Genomic DNA, 17229 nt, shown 5'->3' on the forward strand with positions numbered 1-17229 from the left:
CTGCTCTGTTTGCCCTCTGCCTTGTATCGCACTTTTTCTCCTTTCTTGACGAAAACTGACTTTCTGTTGGTTTTTGTTGCATTTCTAGTGACAAATCTGCTCAACTTCGCCTGCTCCAATGTCATGCCGGGGGGAAGAGCCAACCTGGAGCACGCCTTGCACCGCCTGCATGAAGCTCTGGTAAGAAGCAGCTCTTTTCGAATTCCTACTGGACTAGGAAATATTCTCATCAACTGCCGTGGGCGGAGGTGACCCCGACACGCTGTTGCTGAGCGTCGACTGAGTACCATCTTCCCACAGTGGGCTGAAGAGTTGATCTTTTGGCCCCTGTTGAGGGGGAATCTAAGTCTTGTTCTCTGAACTCCTGCAGGAGGGTCTGGAGATGTTGCAGTCTGGGGCACCCCAGCGACCTGAATCCCATCCCCTGGCTGATTATCATTACGCAGGTAAAGTGGAAGCAGAGCTTGTTGCTTCTCCGGGAATGCGAGCGGGTACTGCCGTTCCCTTTGTTCTGATTGAAAGAAGTGATTTTTAGAAACGTGCGAGCAGTGGCTCGTGTTCTTTGGGGCAGGGAAGTAGTCTTTTTAATCTGTTCTGGGGGCCTTTTGGCACGGGGAATGCCTCGTCCCTGTGTTCTAGCCTGCTGCTGTCCCTTGCGGTGACACCCCACGCCGCCCAACGCTCCTCCTTTCCCTCGCGCCCCGGCTTTACTGCGTGCAGGGCTTGCTCTGCTGGCAGCCATAACTGCTTGTGCTAACAAACTGCCTGCGGTGTTGGCTAATTGCTTTCCGAAGGAGGAGACATGTGGACGCGTGACGAATACATCGTGCGCGTTTCCGTGAGGTTGCAAGGGGTCTAATCGTTTGCACGTGGCTGTTTCTTCCCAGGCTCAGACACTTGGACGCCCCTGGAGGAGCAGTTGTTTAAAGAGGCTTTTTATGTGCATAAGAAGAATTTCCACCTGATCCAGAAGAAGGTAAAGCCGTTAGACCGAGGCGGGTCACGTGTTGGTAGCGTGGAGGGGAGTTTTAACCCAGAAAAGTCGTCTTTTGAATGGTGCATTGTAATCCTGTCCTTGGGATGCCGTTTCATTCCAAAAAGATACCGGTACAAGACATAATTGGCTCTAATGTCTACCGAATTTGCCCGAATATCAAGCGAATATTTAATCTCTCCAGTACAAAATACAGGAAATACTAGAAGAATACTGACACGTTCCGCTGACCATCGGCACGAAACGTACAGTTCTGCCCTCCCAAGGCTTCTTTACGGCCCTTTCAGAAGAAGGGGGCTCGTTTTCGGCCTGATCTCACCCGTGCGTTGCGCTGTGGGAACCGCAGACACAGGGGAGGACAAACAGTGCTGGATAGATCCGTCCTGGGTCTGTGCCTTCATTGTTTTCCTGTGGTATTTCCCTCATCGATCGCTTCTGGTTTTCTCCCGACAGATTCAGACGAAGACCGTGGCCCAGTGTGTGGAATATTACTACACCTGGAAAAAACACATCAGGTTTGGCGCCACCCGACCAGGGTGGACAGCCAAAAGGCTGCAGCGAGGCACGGATGAGGTGGAGGAGGCCGAAGAGAAGGTAGGAAAACTGCCGGGGGTGGGTGCGAGATGCCGCTCCTCCATGAACCCTTTGTCCCAGGCTCTGGGAAACGATCCACTTCGTGTTAAACCTGCTGCTGATGATTTTTGGGGATGTTTCGTAACGTCCCAGTGCTCCGTCAAAGGAACTGTTGGTGACCCACCTCTGCGCGGGTGTTGCCAAAACCTTCCTTGCCAGGAAATGGGACTTTGGCTCACAGAAACACATATTATTTAGGGTTTTTTTTGGTGGTAGACACCGGGTAACCATGTCCCTTCAGTGCTCAGTAATTCTACGTTTTAAACCCATTTTACAGACTTTTGTGGAGGAAAGTGCTGTTCCGCTGAGGACGGTAGAAATAATACGGTTTTTCTTTCACCATCTGTCTTTGCACCCCATCCTCCCCGTCGAGTTTCAGCATTGTTTGGGCTGTTTTAGTGTTCGGAGGAGCTCACTGGGGCAGGCTGGGGCAGATAGAACGCGTTCCACCCAGCACACAAATAGACCCCTCACTGCCTGGGCCGTTTGGGGATGTTTCCAGCCAGTTTTTCGCTTTAGCTGTCCCCCTTGCTGAGGAGAAGGAGAAATGAGCACAGGCTGTCTGCTTTACAGGCTGGTTGCAGCCCGAAGAAGAGGCGCCGGCTCGGGCCCAATGAAAAGCTCACCAAGAAGCAGAAGAGCAGCGAAAAGACGCCCCGTGGCACAGGCAGTCCCTCCCGCCATTCCGGGGACGCTCCGTGCAGGGCTGGAGGCGCAGGCGATGTGGCTGGGTTTCCCTGCGGGCAGTGTGGAAGGTGAGCCGCTCGTTTTTAATTCTCAAAACCCGCTGCTTTGGGCTCAAACCGATGGAGACTCGGCATTTCCATCCTCTTCCCATCTCCTCCGCACTCGGGGCTCCTCCGTCTCCCGCTGACTGCAGCCACAAGGGTCTCTCTCTCTCTCTCTCCCTTTGAAGGCCCTTTCCTCCCATTACAGGCCTGGGGCGGTTCATCTCCTCGGGCGAGAATCCCAGCGTTTCTCGTTTTTTTTGGCTGAGAAAAAGGTTCCACTGAAGTTCCTTCTTGCGGTTTGCGGCCCGAGGGCTCCCGCACTACAGTCGCTTGTGCCACGCAGAGCCACTTGAGTTTCAGTCTGACCCGATTTTAAGCCGTCTCGCCGTTACTTCTCTTATTTTAATCCCTAATGATCTGCCATGTTTAACCACCGAGGTCCCACCCACCCGGGGGTACTGGCACAAGCTGTATGGCACCACGCAGCAAAACAGACCAGAAGCTCACAAAAGTAGAAATAATGAAATGTCATCTAATGATTTTTATTTTTTTTTTTAAAAAAAAAAAAAAAAGGAATTCAAAATCCCTGTTTGTATTCTCCCTTCCAGGGTGTTTGGGACAGTCAACGGGAGGAATGCGCACGTGAAATACCATCGCCTGCAGGAGGATCGGAAGGCCCCAGAGGAGTCTTTAAAGGGCGGCGAAGCCGGCAGAAGCCCAGAGGGTGACCGCCTCTAGTTGGCAACTGGGCAACTGCCGGTTCAGCCCGGCAATCGGGTCCCTTTCCTCCACTGGGAAAACCCACCCACCATCTCTCGCCTCCGGCAGCACCTGAGCTCTGCGGAGGGTCCACCACCACGAGGTCGCCCCCACTCACGAAAGACCCACAAGATGAGAATGGCAGAGAAAGAGTTATCATATTTAATAGTGTTTCCCCCTTAGGTAATAGTCCCGTGTAGGTTTTAGGTCTTAGCTAGCCATCCTTTAGGTCTTAGTTTTAGGCTTTAGTGTTCTTCTGATAGGAGTGAGGTTTGTTGTTCTTCTGGTACGAGTCAGGATGTTTATCTTGTTATAGGAGTAAGTGGGGGGGGTTATGTGTTGTTCTCCTTAATTTATTACATTGGGTTGTTGAACGTTCCAGTCCTGGGGCTGCTCTTGCTGGGTTTGTGCTGTAAATAACTGAAGCCGTCAAAACCCGTTCCACACGGTTGATGGTGCAAAGTGAAGGAGAACCTGGGTCCGCGCCGCGTGGTGCTGTTCCCTGGTTGGTTTTCCCACTGGAAAGCACTGTGGCACCACCGCGGCAGAGCCGGCAGCAGGATTGGGGTGGGTGAAGGCGTTGGATGGCCGCGAAGCCTCTCGGTTATCTGCCAGAGTCGGCGTTGGCCTTTTGTGCTGCGCTGTAGCGCCCATCGGTGTTTGATTGCACAAATAACGCGGCTTTCGGCAGTGAAAATGGCAGTTGGATTAGTCCAGGGAATGACATTTGAGTTTTCCCTGACCGGATGGCTGCAAAGGTTTTTGTGATCATAGTGAGTTTTGTTCGAATGTCTTAAGAGTCTCGTTATCAAGCAATTATCTCAATCTTATGTATTAGTGATACGGGATAGAAAATGAGGCTCATCCAAGTACAGAAAGACTTGGATAAGTCTCAAAGGGGGGAATTGTTGTAGTAAAACGGACATCAACTAGGAAAATTAAATGTCATTGAAGCAACAAAGGAAACCTGCTGCTGCTCAAGTCCTCTCTACTGCCCCAACGCCATTTCTTGACCTCATCTTCACATAGAGAAATAGTTACTGGACACGATTTATCTATGGTTCAGTTAAGGAACTACCCAGCAGGCGATGGAGCACTGTTGAGAAGCAGGGGGTTCCTGTCGAGAGAGCCATGAACTGTAGGCCTGGTCAGCAAACCCCGAAAGCCACTCGGAAGTGCCAAGATGAGAGGAAAAGCAGGTAAAAGGGAGTTCCGGCAGGGGGAGATGGTGACCACCCACTCATTGACCACCTCCCCAAACGGTACCGCCTACTCAAAAGAAGGAAAAAAAAGACAGAGTCTGCGCACTCCTTTACGTGGGAAGCAAAGAAATCTGGACCAGTCATTAGAGGGAATGACAGGGAATATGTATTAATTGTTCGAATATGTAATAATTAATGAATGAAAGTGGAGATTTTTGGAACTAAGGTGTGAGCACTCCTGTTTTGGGACAAGCAGCCCATTTCTGCGCATTAATGGCATAAACTTAGAAATACCTCTGCTCTGTGTGTGTGAAAAAACGGGAAAAAGGGCTTCACTGAGAGGTTCAAATTAACAATTTCTTTGGACTTCTCTCACAGGTCCAATACACCACTATTGCAAGTTCTGTGTGCGCGATGGCGATTACGCTATTGCAGTTTAAAAGAAATTAGCGGGATCCACTATTGCGAGCTACAAATGCCCCTGACAAGTAGCAACACAAACCACAAGGGCGCTAGATATTAATGCCTTAAAAGAGTGCACCAGTCACAAACTCAATCGCATGCCCTATACCGTACGGATGTTTCTTAGTCACTTACCCTCTCTCTCTCAGGTGAGGTCGCTCCATCCCGGGGAAGTTACCCTGTACAGCGTCCTGGATGGGGGGGGGGCGGATCTCCGAGGGGCCAGCTGTATCCTTGGAGGATTCCCCATTTGTCTCCCCAGACCCCGCGGTTTATATTTCCTGACTCGGTGAGGGTGCAGGATTATGCCCGAGTGGATTACACTGTCTGGGATATTTCCCTCTGGTGGTGCCATAGCAAAGTCTCTGTTGCCAATTTGTGATGTCCGGCGCTCAACGTCACGGGAAGAGTGGTGGGATGGGACTCGGGGCATTTTGTTTGTTAAGGGCCATTTGGTTTTGGTTGTTCTGTGCCATCTTGAGATAAGCCCGGGCTGAGCTGTTTTGCAGCTCCCCCCAAGTTCTCTCTGCACAGCCACGGCACGGCGGGGATGGAGCTGAGTGGGATGGCAGCTCCCTGCCTCTCACCTCTGGTGCTCTGAAACCGGCTTGGCTGGCTGCTCCCACACAGGGAGGCGTGTGCATCACGAAGCCCGCACTAAAGCGGGGTGGGGGCAGTTGGTTAGCAAAGCCAAAGTGGTTATTAATGGTGGTTAATGGCACACTAATTACGCCCGTGTAATGCGGAAGCTCAGATGCCCCCTAACCACCGCCCCCCCCCCCCCCCTCCCCCCCCCCGGTGCTTCTCTAGCCAGGCGAGCGCTGGGCGTCCCACCCGCAGGAGAGGAGCGCACCTCCGGGGTGGGTGGAAGGGCGTCACCCTCTTGTGGTTCGCTCCAGGTAAACGAACTGCAAAACTTAACCAGCGCGGCAGTCATTGTGCCACGAGACCAAACCCCAGACGAGAACGAGGAGGTCATCATTAAAATCATTGGGCATTTCTTTGCCAGTCAGGTACGGTTTGGCCGTGGCGTTACCCGATATTCCCCGGCCGCTTTCATCCACCGAGGAAAGGCGTGGGGCTTGCTGAGCCCAGCACCACCCGAGCACCCTGCCACTCTTCTTTTGGGTGGTCTCTGTGCCCCCAAGAGGCACTGAAGGTGTTTCGGTAGCTTCCCCCCGGCTGTGCAAGTGCTGAAATTGAAGATTGGCTCGATTGAGCTAAAAATGTGTGTTCTGGAGGCCGTGCAGAGCAGCGCCCAGGGTGTGAATGGACTCCTCTGTGCAGGCAAAGCCACCCGCATCCCACCTGGGTGCATCTTCCATAACTGCACAGCGCAAGATGAGGGAAATGCTCCAGCAGGTGAAGCAGCAGGAGCAGAAACACGCTCCGGGAGCCCCAGCCTCGCAGCACAGCAAGGGAGGCTCCCGCCGTGCCGCCCAGCACTGCCCGATGAATGTAACCCCACCGCCAGACATCCCCCCCCCCTCCCCCACCCCCAGCAGGTCAGGGGAGCAAACCAAAGACCCCCCCAAACACACAGCCCCCCATTCCCCGCGGCGCTGCGAGGATGCACAGCCGAGGGGTACGGGGAGGGCTCTCTCCATCCCACAGCCTCCCCCTTCCTCCTCCCTCGCCTCCCGACGCTGTCCCTTTCGTTGGACTAACGTGGGCAGGTTTGGGTACCTCAGCACCTTGCGCTTGTGTCTCCCTTTTAGAGATTTTGTATGCCTTGGAAACCTGAGAGTTGGAGGGTTTTTTTATTAATTTTCTAATAAAAAAAGAAACGAGTTGGACAAAACGATGGGAATAGGCAGCACTCTGGTCATTCTCTCCGGGGCGTTGTGGAGGAAGGCTGCCAGTCTTCCTCCCAGTGTACTTTTCCCCGTTGGCTCCAGACTGCTGCTGGGGCTGAGCTCTGAGCCGCCAGAGCGGTTCTCAGCAGACGGTCACTCGGCGCAGACAATGAGGCCCTGAATAGCCCTTCCTGTGCTCTTGATGGCTCCGGACGGCTCTGCTCCTCTGCTGCTTCTAAGGTGGGGCTGCCCCAGTGCCCTCACTCAGGAGCCTTTTGTCTGTGCAGGTCTCACTTGTGACAGGGGGTGGGGGTGTTGCCAAACTAACTGCTGTGTTGCGATGTGGGAGTGGGTGTTCCTGCCCGTGTCAGTGCCAGAGCTCTTCCGTAGGCTCCTTCTGCCAGCGGAGAGCCAGGGGCCGCTCCTTCGGGAGAGAGCTTGTTTAAAAAGAGGAAAAAAAAAAAAGGGGGGGGGGGGGGCGGAATTGTGGGAAAAGAAAAAAGGGGAAAAAGAGAAAAAAAGGGGAAAAAAGTGAAAAAAGGAGAAAAGTGAAAACGGGGGAAAAGGTGGAAACAGAGAAAAAAGGGGGGGGGGAAGCAAAAAAAAAGGGAAAAAGCAAAAAGGGGAAAAAGAGAAAAAAGGAGGGGGAAGCAAAAAACAAAAGGGAGAAAGAAGAAAACCCCACATATTAAAAAAGAAAGGTAGAAAGGAAAAAAAAAAAAACCAAACAAACCAAGGATGGAAAGTGGGAACAGCCGCCGGGCAGGAGGAGGGACAGGAGCCGGGGGAGGGGGGAGGGGGGGGGAGGTGGCGGTGCCAGCGCCGGCCCCGGGGGCTGCGACACCACGTTTTTGTCTTCTACTGCAAAGTGTTCTGTGAAAAACAACCAACCAAATCCCACCCACCGACAACATCAAAAACCAAAGAGAAATCTCTGCAGCTCACAGGAGCCTGAGCTCGCTCTCCGTTGCTCTCTTTCCAGTGTCTCGGGGGGGTCACGGCCGAGCTGAGATTGGGGGTGGTGGTGGTGGGAGTTTGCCCCATGGCTGTGATGGGGGGAGAAGGGGTGGGTGGGGAGTGGGGGATGTGGTGTGGGGTTTTTTTGGGGTGGTGTTTTTTTGCCAGGCGCAGCTTTACCCAGTGGCTCAGGGAGGTGTTGGCATCAGGAAGCCTGTGCTAAAGCGGGGTGGGGGCCTCGCCGCAGTTGGTTAGCAGAGCCAAAGTGGTTACTAATGGTTACTAACGGCACAGTAATTAGGCCCGTGTAATGGGGAAGCTCAGATGCCCCCTAACCACTCCCCCCCGGTGCTTCTCTAGCCAGGCGAGCGCTGGGCGTCCCCCCCGCAGGAGAGGAGCGCACCTCCGGGGTGGGTGGAAGGGCGTCACCCAAGGGGGAAAGGACCAAGATGGGGCTTGGGTGTCCCTTGGGGTGGCCGGGTGGCGGGGTAGGGCTGCTGGGGGCTGCCACGATGAGGGACACCCCCACGCCTTTCTCCATGGCTCCCAGAGCTGTGCTCCCTCCCTCCCTCCCTCCCACCCATCCAGTGCCACCGGAGAGGTGGTGTCCCCCCTCCCGGGGCGGGCAGGGGCTGTGCCACCCCATCTAACACCTCAACACACCAAAGCACCTCACTGGGGGAGGGACTCTGCGCCTGGTAGCCCCGTGCGCCCCAGCACTGTAAGGATGGGGCTGAGCCCCCACCACTGCTACCCTGTGCAAACCAAAGACCCCTCCCAAAAACACCCCCCCTCCCCCATTCCCTGCGGCACTGCGAGGATGCACCACCGAAGGGTACGGGGAGGGCTCTCTCCAACCCACAGCCTCCCCATTCCTCCTCCCTCGCCTCCCGACGCCATCTGTTTTGTTAGACTAACACAGGCAGAGAGAAAGAGAGGTTTTATTATTCTTTTTTTTCTTTTAATTTTTTATTTGATATTTCCTAAAAGCCACCGGTTTTTCATCCCAGGCATGGCCAGAGGAGCTCGCCCAGCGTTGGGGGGGGGGAGGTTGGGCTGCGGCACACAGCACAGCAGCTCATCAGATTTTACAATCAATGTAACGATAACGAAACTAGCGGCTATTTTTAAGTTTTGCAAGGATTTTAATTCTTTATTTATTTCATTTCAGAGGGGGCCGGGGCAGGAGGGGGACGTTTGTTTTTTAGCAAAAGCCGGCTTTTCTAGAGGTTAAAGGAAAGGCCGTCCTCGGCTGTAAATGCTCCCCTCCAGCGTCCTGGATGGGGGGGACGGATCTCCGAGGGGCCAGCTGTATCCTTGGAGGATTCCCCATTTGTCTCCCCAGACCCTGCGGTTTATATTTCCTGACTCGGTGAGGGTGCAGGATTATGCCCGAGTGGATTACACTGTCTGGGATATTTCCCTCTGGTGGTGCCATAGCGAAGTCTCTGTTGCCAATTTGTGATGTCCAGCGCTCAACATCACGGGAAGAGTGGTGGGATGGGACTCGGGGCATTTTGATTGTTAAGGGCCATTTGGTTTTGGTTGTTCTGTGCCATCTTGAGATAAGCCCGGGCTGAGCTGTTTTGCAGCTCCCCCCAAGTTCTCTCTGCACAGCCACAGCACGGCGGAGATGGAGCTGAGTGGGATGGCAGCTCCCTGCCTCTCACCTCTGGTGCTCTGAAACCGGCTTGGCTGGCTGCTCCCATACAGAGTGTTACTGGCTTGCCCAGCAGGTAAAGAACCCAGATTTGGGACGCCACTAAGGTGTCCGTTAGGGATCCTGGGCGGCCCTTATGTGGTCCTGGGGGGGGAATCTTGCAGGCCAGAGGGAGTCTGGGGCAGTTTTTCAAGGATCTGGGGGTCCCCTCTGGTGCCTCTGGGGAGGGTTTTGTGGCTGGAGAGGGCCCAGCTGGTTTCAAGAGGTGCTTCCTCCCTTTCTCCAGCCCACCCAGCTCCCCCGACACCACCACCCCCCAGGTTGGTGGGTGCCAGCAGTGCCAGCCTGTCCCACTGGGTCGGGCACTGAGGGGGGCACAGCCCCAGCCACGGGATGGGAGGAGGAACCACAGCACCAGGGATAGAGACCAACATTTTATTTCTTTAACGTTTCCCATGGGGGGCACCCCAGGGTTGCGCGGCTGCACCGCAGCTGGTGCCAGGAGGGACTCCAACGTCCCCCCCACAGCTCACCTGGCTCCGCGCGTGATGCTTTTGATGGGGCTCAGCGCGGTCTCTTCTGTGCTACGGACCAAGCGGCTCCAGGTAGGCGACTGCTGCACCGCACTGTGCCGCAGCGTGGGGTGGGGTGGGGGGCTGCAGCGTGGGGCTGGGAGCTGCTCCCGTCTCACCCAGCTCCCGGGGTCCTGCAGAGGGACTGGAAGAAGCCAAAGCAAGGGACGACGGACGCGAGAGCCCGCCCAGAGGAGCAGAGCAGTGAGTGGCCCTGGCACCGAGCACCGGGCAAACAGCCCACACCCCACGGCAGCCCTGAGCCGGGGCTGTGCCGGGGGCTGCCGGCCGCTCACTCCGTCCCCTCCCTCAGCAGCTTCTCAGCTAGCGGATGAAGGATGGGAGGCTCAAGTCGACACAGGAGAAGCAGGGAGTGTGGGGGAGACCCCCAGATCCTGCCCCAGACCCTCAGCCCGTGCCCTGCCTGCGCTGGGCAGCCCTGCCCGCCTGCTGAGGAGGGGGTGCTGCCCGTGGGCTCCAGCGGAGGAGACGGGGTGCAGCGGGTCTCTTCTCTCTCCTCCTCTGCAGGGCAACCAAGGAGGCAGCGAGGAGGGAGCACCGGGCCCCACAGGACCCACTGGGCTCCCTGCCAACCATATACCATCTGAGCAGTGATGCTTCTCTCTACCCCCTGCCCCCCCCCACCAAGCCCCCAGGTCCCCCTGCCCTCCTCTGCCGCCTATAGGTCCTATCAGTGGGGACAGCTCCTTCTGGTCCAGGCACCCCCCGGGCTCCTGGGCCCCCCGAGGGCCACCGCAAGAGCCCCTGCAGCCTGTGCTCGCTGGCCAACTCGGAGGACTGCAGCAGCCTGTTGAGGAGCAGCTCCTCTTCCCACAGCTCCCTCTACCACTTCCTGGAGCCCTGGCCCAGTGCAGCAACAGAGCCAGTGGTGCTCACACACTCAGGACAACCCCGCTCTCCCATGGCTGCTGGTGGGGCAGTGGGGAAACGGGCTGGTCCTCAGCCAGGAGCTGCCAGCAGGGACCGAGAAAGAGTGGGTTCCCAGGTAGGGGATGGACAGGACACAGAGGCCCACGGACAAGCACCTGTCCCCCGGAAGGCCCCCAGCCATGGACATGGACCAGGTGGAGCGGGTGCTGGAGATCACCCGCACTTTCCAGGCCTTGAAGGCAAAGACGGAGGAGTCCTGCAAGACCATGGGCAGGGAGTGTGGCCAGGCAGACCCAGGGCTGTGCAGGACAGGAAGGTGCCCGCGGCAGGGCTGCGCCTGGCTGTGGGGCTACTTGAAGGGCTGGTGGAGATGCCACTAGCCGTGTCTGCTTCTGCCAGCCCTGCAAGCGGTGACAGCACCAGGCCCAGAAGACCAACAGTGCCCCGAATACTGAGCGGCTGTGGGGTGTGGGGCCAGGAACCCCTCTGGGGTACCCCCTATGTGAAACGTTAAAGAAATAAAATGTTTGTCTCTAGCCCTCGTGCTGTCCTTCCTCCTCCCGTCCCACGGCTGCGGGTGCTCCCCCGAGGGAGCAGGCTGCAATCAGCAAGCACTCTGTGTTGAGCTCCCCTGCTCACAGCCATGCTCCGCCTGAAGGCGGCGAGGCAGAAGCAGTCTCCAGCCAACTTGGGCGCAAAAAGGTTCATCTGACTCAGTGGGTGAGGAAGGGCCCGTTTCAACTCTGTACCTCTGGCATTCTCAGGTCGGAGGATTTGATGGAGCCAACTGAGAGCGGCAGCATACGCTGCGGGGCTCTGAGCTGCTGCGTGGTGCCAGGTCTATCCAACGTCAGGCAGTACGTTCCCAGGAGACTTCACTGCTAACAACTCTTCCGAGGAAGTGGGGCCGTTTCTGTTGTCGTAGCCTGCCTGGAGAAACAGCCCCACGGAGCTAAGAGTCTGCTGAGCAGCAAGGGAGCAGAGTCGCTGACTCTCAACCAAGGACTGAAATACAGCAACTCACTCTATTGCCTTCCCCCTTCGCCCGCTGCCTCCCACAGTCTAGAAGAAAAGAACCAGGGAGCTCCAAAGGAGGGGACCCCTCCCCCACTCCCCCAAATCTGCCCAACACCTCCAAAGCTCCCTCAAGACACGGGACTCCTCCCACACACCTCCACTCCCCACACCGACAACCCTCCCCCTCCCCCAACGCTCCAAAAAGCAGCAGTCCTTAGGGCAGACTCCTTAAGCTGACTCCACAGCTACGGCTCCCCGTCGGCTCCGGGGGAGACAAGGGGGCCCCGGGGCTCTCCGTGGGCTTTAAGGGGGTCCCAGGGCTGCCCACGGGCTCCCAGCAATGCCCGTGCCCACCACCCACCCCCGCTTCAGGGGGCCCAGCGATGACACCCCCCGACCCATCTCGGGGGTACCTGGGGGGACTCGGCCGTGGGCTGGAGGCGGGCCAAGGGGGCACGGCCGGGCTGACCTGCCGGGGGGGGCTGAGAGCGGAGCCAAGCGCCCGCCCAGGCCGGCCCCGGGCACCCTGCGCTGCGGCCGGGGCTGCCGCCACCTGCGGGGAGCGAGCGGGGGGTGAGGGGGCGGCAGCGGAGAACGGGGGGGGGGAGCTAAATCGGCCCTGTTCCCCCCGGGGACCCCCCACTCGGCTCTGCTCCCCCCCAAAGAGGCCCAGACCGCCCCCCGAGTCCCCCAGCCCGGTCCCGACACCCCACAATCCCCCGAACTGGCCCTGGACACCTCCGCACCACCGCTCCTGCCGCCGCCGCCGCCCCGCCCGCCCACTCTCCTTCTCCCGCTCCTACTCTCCTTCTCCCGCTCCTACTCTCCTTCTCCCGCTCCTGCTCTCCTCGGCCCCGGTCCCCCCCGTCTCTCCCGGTACCGACCGCCGACGCACACCGGAAACGTTCTCCTTCGCGTCCGCCCAACCGCGCACGCGCCGAAGGGCAAACCCGGGCCACGCCCCCCAGCGTCGCCGCGGCGAAAGCGGGCGAGAGGGGCGGGGCCGCGCCGAGGAGAACGAGGGGGCCGGGCCCCACCGCAGCCCCGCACCGGGCACTGCGAGTTCGAAACCATCCCTGCCCTCCCCAAAATCAGCCGGGACCGCCCGAAACCAGCCCAGCCTTCTCCAAAATGAGCCGGACATCCGCCTGCAGAGCTCCGCCCGCCCCCCCGACGGACATCACGGGGATGGGGGCAAAGAAAACAACCAGAAAGGTACTGAAAACAACGTGGAGACGGTGCTTAGAGATCCTTCCGAGAGGCAAAACCCGGCCTTTGTTCTCATTTTTGAACACGGGGTTTCGCAGTGCTTCGCGGGCAGTGGTTATCCAGGGGCATCAGCTATCCCGGGAAGCGAAAGTTCCCATCCCGTGTGGCAAAAGTCCACTCGCATGAATAACTTAGACAGAACCCGCCCACAAGAGGCACCTTTGGTCACCCTTTGCTTGAAGCTTCGCTAAAACTGTATACTCAGATTAGCCCTGTCCTGCAGTTTCTTTCCCAGAGTTTTGCCCCAAACCCACGCTTCTAGCCCCGCTCCCCAAGCCCTCCCTCGGGGCCCACCGCCTTTCCCCAGCCCAGCCTGTCCTTAAAGCTTTTCTTTCCACACACAGCCCTTTCCACTCACCTCCCTCCGGGGCCTCCTCTCTCACAGGCACCTCACAGCCCTGCAAACCTCCCTCTCCCGAAAACCCATTCCCCCCTCACTCCCCCCTCACGCAACACCTCTTCCCCTCACACACTCGCTCCCACCCCCCCCACCATCCTCTCTTCCTCTCTCCTCCCCTCCCCTCCCCCCATCTTTCGCCCCCCCTTCCCCTCTCCTCCCATTCAAAATGGCCCTTCCCTCCCCCTCTCGCCTTTTCCTGCCTCAGCCCCCGCCCCCCGCTCAGGTGACACCGCACACAGCCGCCATGAGGCGCGGCGGGGAGGGCCGGGGCTGTGAGAGGCGATGGCGGTGAGGGAATTTTCCTCTTTTTTCCTCTTCTTTTCATCTCCTCAGGCTTCGGGCAGCCCCGCGTGGGCGGCTGGAGATCCCCCCCTCCCCTTCCAGGAGTGGCCCCGGCCCTGGGGCGGCCCCCGCCTCCCTCCTCCCCACAGGCTCTCCTCAGGGAGAGCCCCCAAATCTGTCCCCCGGGCGGCTCCACAGCCTCCTGTGTGTCCGGGAATGGGGTTTCCCTCAGGGAGAGTCCCGAAATCCATCTCTGTCATTGCCCTACAGCCTCCTGCATGGCTGGGAGCAGTGATTCCCTCAGGGATAGATCCCCCCTCATCCCCAAACCTATCCCCAGGGTGGTCCCACAGCCTCCTGCATGGCTGGGAGCAGTGTTTCCCTCAGGGAGAGCCCCCAAATCCATCCCCAGGGTGGTCCCACAGCCGCCTGTGTGGCCAGGAACGGCGTTTCCCCCATGGATGGAGCCCTCTCCTTCCCCCTACCCCACTCCTGGGCAGCCTTTTCCTCCCTCCCACCTTCTCCCCACAGCTCTTCCAGGGCTGGGAAAACACTCCTGCCCTTTCTCTTCCTGCGGGTTTTGAGAAGAAGAGCCCCCCGTCTTCCCAGCCCACACGTGGGGTGTGGGCAGCTCCACGCCTTGTGTTTGAAGCGGGAATTGGGATATTTCAGTTTTCTTCTGCGATCAGGAATGGTTGTGAAAGGGCCAGTTGTAGTGGTTAGGCTTTGGTGGGTGAGTAACAGCAAATCTTATTGAACTTTTCCTTTTTTTCAGATTTTGTGTAGGGGGCTCGTTGTCCTCACGCCCGCGAGTTCTGCTCCAGGTGAAGCGAAGCCCCATGGAACTGGCCCTAAGGGCGGCGGCGGCCATGGACCAGCGCCCCTTTGGCGTCGAGAACGTGGTTTATTTTGAGGTGAATCTCCCTGTTTTTCTTGAAAAGCGGGGGGCTGGTTTGTAGTGAGGCTTAAAACCCCGGGTTGTGCCTAAGTGTGGGGCTGATTTCAACCTCAGGGGCTGCGACTCCGTCCTCAGGGGCTCCGACTCACAGCCCTGGCAGCACCGTCAGCGCGCTGGGCTCAGCGTTCTCTTGTATTTTGAAGAGTTTCTTACGGATCGGCAGCAGCCGGGGATATTTAGCAGCTGTGTATTGGTGGTGGAATCCGTGTGGTGAAAAGATCTTTGGGGTAAAGAGGTGAATAGGTGGTTTGTTTTTTTTTCACCTCGAGAATGTTTCTTGTTGCCTTGTACCTGTAAAAAGATGTTCAAATCGTTAAGGTGTTCAAATCGTTTCATAAAATTACCCCCTAGACAGGAATATGTTTTGTGGTTGGTTTGAGGTTTTTTTATGAGTCCTTTCAGCCTGCTCTCCAGGTGGAAATGGGCAATGCAAAGGCATTACAATGATAGATTTGCTAAATATGTTGCCAAGGTCTATATTAGTGGCTTTCCCTGAAGCGGGGAAAAGACGTCCTGTTTAATTCTTGTTTGCATTTCAAATTCTCTGTGAAATGGATTAAGCAGAGAGGGCTTCTTTTTGTGGGTCTGCCCTTGGGAGGAGAACGCCTTTAGGAAAAGGCTTTTCTGGAGGGGATGGAGAACTTAATTGCTGATGTCTCTAAAAGCGCGCCCTGTTTGGGTGCTTTGAATTTTCCAGTGTGGGAAAAGCCGCAGAAGTGTGTATTTCTGTCCAGCTGCAGAGAAATGGGTAATACTGAGCCCTACAATAGCTTGGTTGTTTTTTTTCCCCTGTGTGATGACTGGTGTGGAGGGAGTTTGTACCAAAGAGTCAACTTCTGATTGTGGGCAGCCCCTGTTTTAGGAACTGTTGCGCAGATTGCTTATCGATGCAACTGCTGCCGCGACTCCCGCACTCCCTGCTGCTGTCAAGCTTTTATTACTTGTTCTGAAAAGCTCTCGAAATACGTGCAGAGCTGCGCGGCTCCCCCGAGCCAGGTGGCCACGGCCACTGCCTCCTCAGCTCCTGTTGGCCATGGCTGACTATTTTCAGCAGGATTCGAATATGTCTGTGTGCTCCTCCTTCCCTTTTAGCCATCTGTTATTTGAGTTTGGGACTCGGAGGCCTTACTGTCTTCCTGCGCTCTGTTTTTTATCACTGTTGACAGTTCTGGATTCACCAATAACAGTACTCAGCGCTTACATCTGGAACTCCCTGAAAACAATGAACTCATTGATCCAGGGCCAAAGGTTTAGAAATAAACGGAACAAGGTCAAGCCTTGGGATCTTTAGTAACGTGATTCAGAGCCTCTCACCTGGCTTCTTGGTGGAGCTGGCACAGAGGTTGGTGATAATCCAAAACTGCAGAGCGAGCTGGGTACCCGTGGAAGGGGAACTGCACTCTCAAGTGGAAATACTTGGGGTCTCGTTGCCTGTGGGAGGGAAAGGGACATCAAGAGTCAACCTAAAGGAACTTCTCACCTTCAGAGATGGGGCTCTGGAGGTGACGGTTAATTGAGGGGAGTCGTGGATGCGTGCCTTACTGAGCAACATGCTGCTGCCGGCCCGAGACTAAATGTCTCCAAAGTTTGGGATTGGTTTAAGTGCTTTTTGGTTATTAGCTGGATGTCACTCTTACAAGCACCTCTTGCCCTGTGTGGAGGGGTTTGCTGCTGCCTCCTGCATTGGGCCGAGGGGACCGGCAGCCCTCAGGACAGGGACTTTCTCAGGCGCGGAGGTTAAACCTGGTGCGTGCTGCTTAAAAACTGCTCTGGGTGTTAGTGCGGCGGTCACGGTGAGAAATGTGTTGGCTTAGGGGAGCCTGAGATTTGCATTCCTCTTAACTGCGGGGGATTTTGGGGAGCCTGTGTGGTACAATCCCCTTCCTGCTCTCAGATTCCTGTTGCTGAGCCGGCAGCGGGGTGTTAGCAGAGCTGATGCCCGTAGCAGCTGAGGGTCGGCATGATCCCGGCATCGCCGGAGCTCTGGAGCTGAGGAATGGGAGCGTGGCCCATTTCCATCACAGCTTGTGAGGGAAATAGTGGGGTTTGATATAGCCGGGGTGCGGAAACAGGGATTCCTCTTTGCACGTGTGCTTACAGGGTGCACGCATGTGTGTTACGTGGAGTGTTTCTTAATGCCTGTGAAGCTTTACGAGATTGGTTAATGAGCATTGCTTTGCTGTGCAAGTGCAAAGTGTTATTTTCCTGGAGAAACCAGCTCAGATGTTCCGTTTATTTTTCTTTTGTTGAAGGCAGAATGCCTATTTTAAAGCTTTCCTTGCAGGCAGAATGACATCTGCTTTTGAGGATTGTTTCTTTCCCTGCAGGGTGGAAAAATCTACAGCCTCGCTAAGGCCACAGAGGAAGAAAACTTGTCAGTTTCCTGGAGCAAACTGCAGTTTGGAGAGGGGGTTGTTTGCCAGAGCGCCTTTTAGCACCTCGTCGGGCACATTTCTTTTCCCTGGGGGCTGAGGTTTAACATCGCCTTTTCATTTGCCTAGCTTTTGGTTGTATGAATTAATGGGTGTTTCAATGGGAACCACAAGACCTAATTTCTCAGTCGCCATCCCCAAAATTGTGCAGGGACGGAAGTGGGACAGGGAGGTGACCGGAGTGAAACGCTGAAGGCTGTTAAGGCTGGAATAA

This window comes from Vanellus vanellus, assembly GCF_965231255.1.
Source record: "Vanellus vanellus genome assembly, contig: HAP1_SCAFFOLD_34, whole genome shotgun sequence".
Taxonomy (NCBI): Eukaryota; Metazoa; Chordata; class Aves; order Charadriiformes; family Charadriidae; genus Vanellus; species Vanellus vanellus.